We start from the raw sequence: 5,837 nt of genomic DNA, 5'->3' as shown, positions 1-5,837 counted from the left end.
CACCTCCTCCAGGAGCAGCGAGGGAAGGACGGAGCAGCCCTCCCTCCCTCTGGAGCCGGGGCTCGCTGGGTGAGTGGCACCGCCCGGGGACAGCGAGCTGTGGGGTTGCCGTGTCAGAGAGGTGCTGCGGGGCTTTGCTGGTGGGATCTGCTCCGAAGGGTTTGGCAGGTGGCTGCTGGCGTGGAGAGGAAGTTTTGCGTTTGTTTGGGAGCTCTCGTGGCTTTGCTGCAGCGCGGGAGAGGGAAGAGCCGAGGGGGAGGCTCCGCGCGTCCCGCAGTGCCACGGGCAGAGGTGCTGCTGCTCTGCCGGACTCCAGAAAAGGTCATTTCCATCAGAGTCCTCTCTTTACGGTCAGAGCTGAACTCTGCAAAGTAGCCATAGCTCCTCTTTCCATCGCCTGTTAATGCTGTCATCCTCTGGGATGACACAACTGTCTAAATTTAGTTGTCTTATAGCTGCGAGACACGGGTACACACACAAACCGGCTCTCCTTTCCTTTCTCTCTCGCAGCATTTAGACATGCCTAATTTCGTTCATGCGCTCAAAAACTCTGAGTGTCTCTGGCACACACCTGTAAAAGTGCAGAGTTTAGGTATACACATGTATCTGTGATGGTTTTTCCCCATGAGAGTGGGAGATGTTCTTACTACAGCATGCCAAATACTTCACCCAGAAGGCAAGGCATCAGCCTGGAAAATGTATGTCAGGCAAACTCTGAACTGTGCACCCTGTTAAAGAGAAATGGGAATCTGACTTTCCCCAGACCTGTACTGCTCTGCAGGCAGTGTGAGCGTGTATGATAGAGAATTAATGCTGCTACTCAAAATAATGGCATGGTTTTAATAGCAGCCCTTTAGCTTTCCTCTGAGGTTGACAAGAATTAATGGAGAAAATAATGTGCCATTTTAAGAGGTGATTGGGGCAGAATTAATGTTCTAGCTCCAGAAACATCCGGATATTTAGAGGAGCAAGCTGTATTTTTGCAGCATTTGCTCTGAATGGATTATAGCTACACCACTGAGAGACCGAAATGTTTTTTTTTTCTTTCTTTAATGTTTTATCTGCTTTCCTGATGTGTGAAAGGGGCTCCAGAAAACAAGGTCAAAGTTAGAGAATTGGGTGTAACATCAGAACTCTTATTTATCCCTGTTACTAAGCCCTGTGGGGATGCTGAAATAGCACTTTGTCCTCTTGTGGTCCAGCTGCTCGCCGTGTTTGTCCTGATTTTGCCACCTGAGTGTTTCTCCTTGATCCACCACGGCAGGTGACCCTTCAGCAGTGCCGTGCTGCCAGAAATGCTCGCTGAGCCCGTGCGAGGGGGAAATCTTACCAGAACTGCTGAGATTACCCCAGAACGACCCTTTGCAGACTGACTCCGCACCCTCAGGTAACGAACAAGTTTGCAAACTTCAGCTGCTTGGGCGGAGTGAGGGAATTTACGGGATTAATGTCAAAAGGGGGCGAACCTGGAATTGTTATTTTATTCTATTGGGAAAAGCAGTGGGACTCCGAGGAGGGAGACAGGAATAGTCACTCAGCCATTAAGTCTCATGCCTTCATGCCCTCACGAGAGCCGTTCAGATGCTTGTGCCTTGTACACATGTGTGCCCAGGGAGAATCTGCAATTAGGCAGGTCTGCAGAGCAATCAGCGAACTAAAAGGCGGTTTTAAAGTGCAAAGCCAGCAGACAGGAGTGCGGCTGCGGGTCCCCAGCTCCCCGTGAGGCAATGAAAGGGGGCTTGCTCTGGCTGATAAGGCTCGATATTCTAGAGGGGCTCGATATTCTAGAAGGGCTGCCATGGATTGGCAGCCGTGTGAAATCCCGGGGCTGGCATGTGTTTTCAATCCACATGTTTCATCTGCCCGTGGTCTGGTAGCTTTGCATGATCAGCTGGGAATCTCACAGTGGGACCAGCTGCTTGTGCTGCCCTAGGAGAGGAGAAAAGCAGCAGCAGAGCATGTGAAAGCGGGAGCACGTTTCAGCTGAGCACCCCCTAATTGCGAGTGCTCTGAAGGTTGGGGACGGGGGAGTTTATCACCGCACTTTGACAGCAGAAGCAAGGACATGATGATGCGTCCTGCTTGTCAAAGTCACGTCTCCCGCTGATGATAAAGGCCGGTTTCTGTGTGCTCAGAAACCTCAGGTTTTGTGTTTGAGCTCGCAAGGGATGCTCAGCGAAGGTCTCCGGCTCAGGCAGCCGTAGCTCGCATATTGATCGCTCTCCTTCGGGCTGCGATAGGAACCTGCAGGGCAGCGGCACATTTGAGTCACCAGCCCGGCGGGGCCGGCTCCGTGCTCACCCCCTGCAGGTGTCTGCATCAACAACCAAACAGCATCGATTGGGACGAGCCCTTTCTCTGCAGCGCTGAGCAGGCAGGGAGGAATTTTCTTGCCGAGGAAAGGCAGGGGAGGTGCAGGAGCAGGCAGGTGAGGGGATGCTCCCAAGGGCTCACGTAACAAGTTCTGTGGCGGGGCTTGCAGATCCCTCTCTGTTGTTTGAGATGCAAAGGCACAAGCTCAGGTGTTTTTTCCTGGATGTTTAATCATTTTTTAAACTCTGTCTTAGCTCCTGTCTCGGGAGGCTGCAGCCCCGTGGAAATCGCCCGGCATTAATTCGTGCCGAGGAGGGGCTGCTGTCACCGGGGCGATGCGGGAGCGCAGGTGAAGTGACTTTGCTGCAATTTGCAGTTCAAACGGGAAGTTGCCACGATATAAATCTATTTCCGACCCAATTTAGATAAGACAGCCCTCTGTCCAAACATGCCTAATAACTCTGCGAGTACCACACCACAGAGCACCACAATCATTCCCGGAGAAACAAACAGGAACGGACACATTTTGCTCTGTTGAAAGTACAATTAAAACCCTTGCGAGGCTGACCCTGAGAGCTCCCAGCCTGAGACAGAGGCGTCTATTCCCCCACTGCCGCGCGTGGGATTTCTATTCCGAACCCCCATTAGCGCTAATGGCAGCCCCAGCCGATGCGCCCTGCATTCCGAGCAGGCACCGGCGGGATGCAAACACCGAGCATCCCTGGGGCTGCCGAGCCCCCAGCACCGCCCGCCGGTGCAAATTGCAGCGAGCCCTCGGGGAGCAGCGGAGGGCTCGGGGCTGAGCGCTGCCGGGATGCTGGATGCGCTTTCCCGACCCTTCCATCCCGGCTGGAAGGACAAAGCTCAGGCTCGGGACTCAGCGCTGTGCTGCTTGGTCCCCGTGGGGAGGTTTTGGCCCCGTGCCTTGACTTGTGGTGTAGCGCTGGAGAAAACGTAATGTGATTAAGATGTATCTGTCTCTGAGCTTGAGTGAGGCAGAGGCAGTGACTCACAGCACCTCGCTGGAGCTGTCAAAACACTTGGCTGGCGAGAATAGCCTTCTACACAAAAAGCACTGATTCAATGTGTTTATATTTAAACAAAACGCCAAGGGTCTGATTCACTGCGGCATTACTACAGCCCCGGGCGGCTGTAACCCCAGCCAAGCAGCTCCCAGGCACGCTCAGAGCCATGGAGAGCTGAATTCCAGTGAGGGTTGGAGAAAGGCTGGGTCCTTGAGAGCCTCCTGCATGGAGAGGGGTCCCTGGAGGGCTCCAGCATCGCTGCTGGTGTTGAGGGCACAGTGCAAGGGCACAGCTGGTGCTCTTGTTCCCCTCAACCTGCAGACAGATGTGTGGGCACCAGCAGCAGCCATGAAAGGTGATGGTGATGAAATGAGTGGTGGTGGGATGGCAGCTGCACTGATCACAAGAGCAGACCCTGAACTTCTCTAGAGCAGCCCTGGGATGGGATTTGGGTGCCTCCAGCTCACTGTCTCGCCCTGCAGGTGTGCAGGCAGCACCCCTTCCCTCCCGGGGAGCCGAGCTGAGCCACCTGTGACAGCCCCTGGGAGCTGCTGAGCTGGGGAAGTGGGTGCTCCAAGCTCTGCAGATTTGGAGCTGCTGGGATTTGCTGACAGATGGCGTGGTGTTGAGCAGCTTGGGGCGACTTTGCTCCTCAAATGTAGTCCTTCATTTAAAACTGGGAACACATTTCAAGCCAAACTTACAGCCTAGAGATGCTCTTGGTGTTTGCTTGGTCGTTTCCCTTCCTTGCTCCTAAACTGAGTTGTGGGTGTTGGGGTGAGGGGTCGTGACAACTTTGCTGCTTTAGCTGATGTAAGGAATTTAAATTCGGCCAAGCATTATTTAGGAATTTAAATTCAGCCAACCAAGGGTGTGTCCCAGGCTGATGCTGAACATAACCCCAGAAAGGGGATGCCAGCTGGGTGCTCAATGAACCCACTGCCAGGATGGTCATGTGTGTCTCTCAGCAAAATACCATTTTTCTGTCTGCTCCTGCCAGCCAGCACCAGCCTCCAGCCCGTGGCATGTGCAAACCCACAGTCCTCCTTCCCTCCCAGCCACAGGCTGCTAGAGCTCCTTCCCATGTCCTGGCTCCCTGATGTCTCCAGCACCAGCTGTGCTCTGGGGATGCTGAATTTCACATCACCCTCCATCTCTGGGGCAGGGAGAGGAATTCTCATGGTCTGGACCAGCAAGGGAGAGTTTTGCATGGAGCTGGGGTTGAGCTGAGATGCTCTGCATGCTGTGGTTGTCTGTGCTGCCCCTGCACTCAGGGTGATTTTCTGCTTCCTCTGCACACAGGCAGTGATAGGGCTGTGCTTCCAGCCTTTTCCCTGAAAAGCACTAGGGAGTGTGTTTTAGCATTTAGAGGTTTGGTTTGAGGGAAGGGATCTACCTGTGTGCTGGCTTTGGCTCCTTTCCCAGCCCTGACAGCCTGGGTGGCTGTGGGAATGCCACTTCTTCTGTCTGTACCTTTGTCTTCCTCAGAGCAGTGTGAGGAAAGATGTAATGCTCTCCCATCCCGTGGCACTGGGAGATGAATGCATTTGTTGTTGTGCTCAGATAACAGAGCACAGTGGGGTTTCCACCTAGGAGAACACGATATCTGAGTAATTAAATATCCAGGCTGCCCAGGCTCTGGGGTAACTCAAATATTGGAATGAAACCTGCAAGCAGAGGAGGTTGCTGCACATGAATTTAAAGCTGTGTTTGCAGCTGTGCCAGTGGAGTGGTGAAGACCACAGCCCTGCCCTTGCCCTTGAGAGCTGAGCTGGGTGCTGGGAGCATCTCTGATGAGTGTGATGGTCCAGGGAACTGGAACCTTGACAGCCTTGGCAGTGTGATCCCACTGTAAGAGCAATAGTCCCTCTCCTGGAGAAATGCTGCTCTGAAGTGCAATCCATGTCCTCATGGGCCCCAGAGCAGGGCTGAGGGGTCTTGACTCCAAATAGGGTGTCAAAACCCCTAGGGGGTTTTGTGACTACAAAATAGGAGTCACTGACTGGCGACTCTACCAGTCAGTTTTCTGCACAGACCTGCAGAATCCTTCATGAAAAACCTCCATCCTCACAGACTTAAAATTCAGTGAGAAAATGCAAGAATCCTCTCACTGAAGGGATTTATTCTTCAGCCCCTTCTTGTGGGATTTTGGTGCAGAGGAAGGAAGGGAGGACACATTGCTCCCTCCTGCCAGTGAAGGAGAGATGCTGTCAGTGCCTGGGATGGTTGTGTGGGTATCTCAGCACCCCCAGCAGCAGCTGAGGCTCAAGGAGCGCCTCATGCCCCATGGACGGATCCTTCCAGCAACACGGGGTCTGTGTTCTGGTTGTGCAATACATTATTGCTTTTCTCTTGTGTCAGGGAACCAAATCCTTTATTTCTTCAGAAAATCGAATTTTCAAATGCTCCCATAATGCCCCCAACCTGGGGAAGAAAATATTTTCCATAGGACCTGACTTTGGGTTATTCTGTGAAGTGTCTCTGGATACTCTCTTTCCC

General features: G+C 53.1%; 1 long non-coding RNA gene across 1 annotated transcript in view; it reads left to right on the top strand.

Moving 5' to 3' along the window:
* LOC102040594 overlaps positions 1 to 5,837 on the top strand; it is a 7,795-nt gene continuing 1,958 nt past the window's right edge. The window contains exons 1-2 of the long non-coding RNA XR_265262.3: positions 1 to 69; positions 1,265 to 1,387. This is a non-coding gene — a long non-coding RNA (uncharacterized LOC102040594). The remainder of the gene's footprint in view (positions 70 to 1,264; positions 1,388 to 5,837) is intronic.

This window comes from Geospiza fortis, unplaced genomic scaffold, assembly GCF_000277835.1.
Source record: "Geospiza fortis unplaced genomic scaffold, GeoFor_1.0 scaffold23, whole genome shotgun sequence".
NCBI lineage: Eukaryota > Metazoa > Chordata > Aves > Passeriformes > Thraupidae > Geospiza > Geospiza fortis.
Note: the sequence above shows the minus strand (reverse complement) of the source record. Positions and strands in the feature narration are given on the sequence as shown.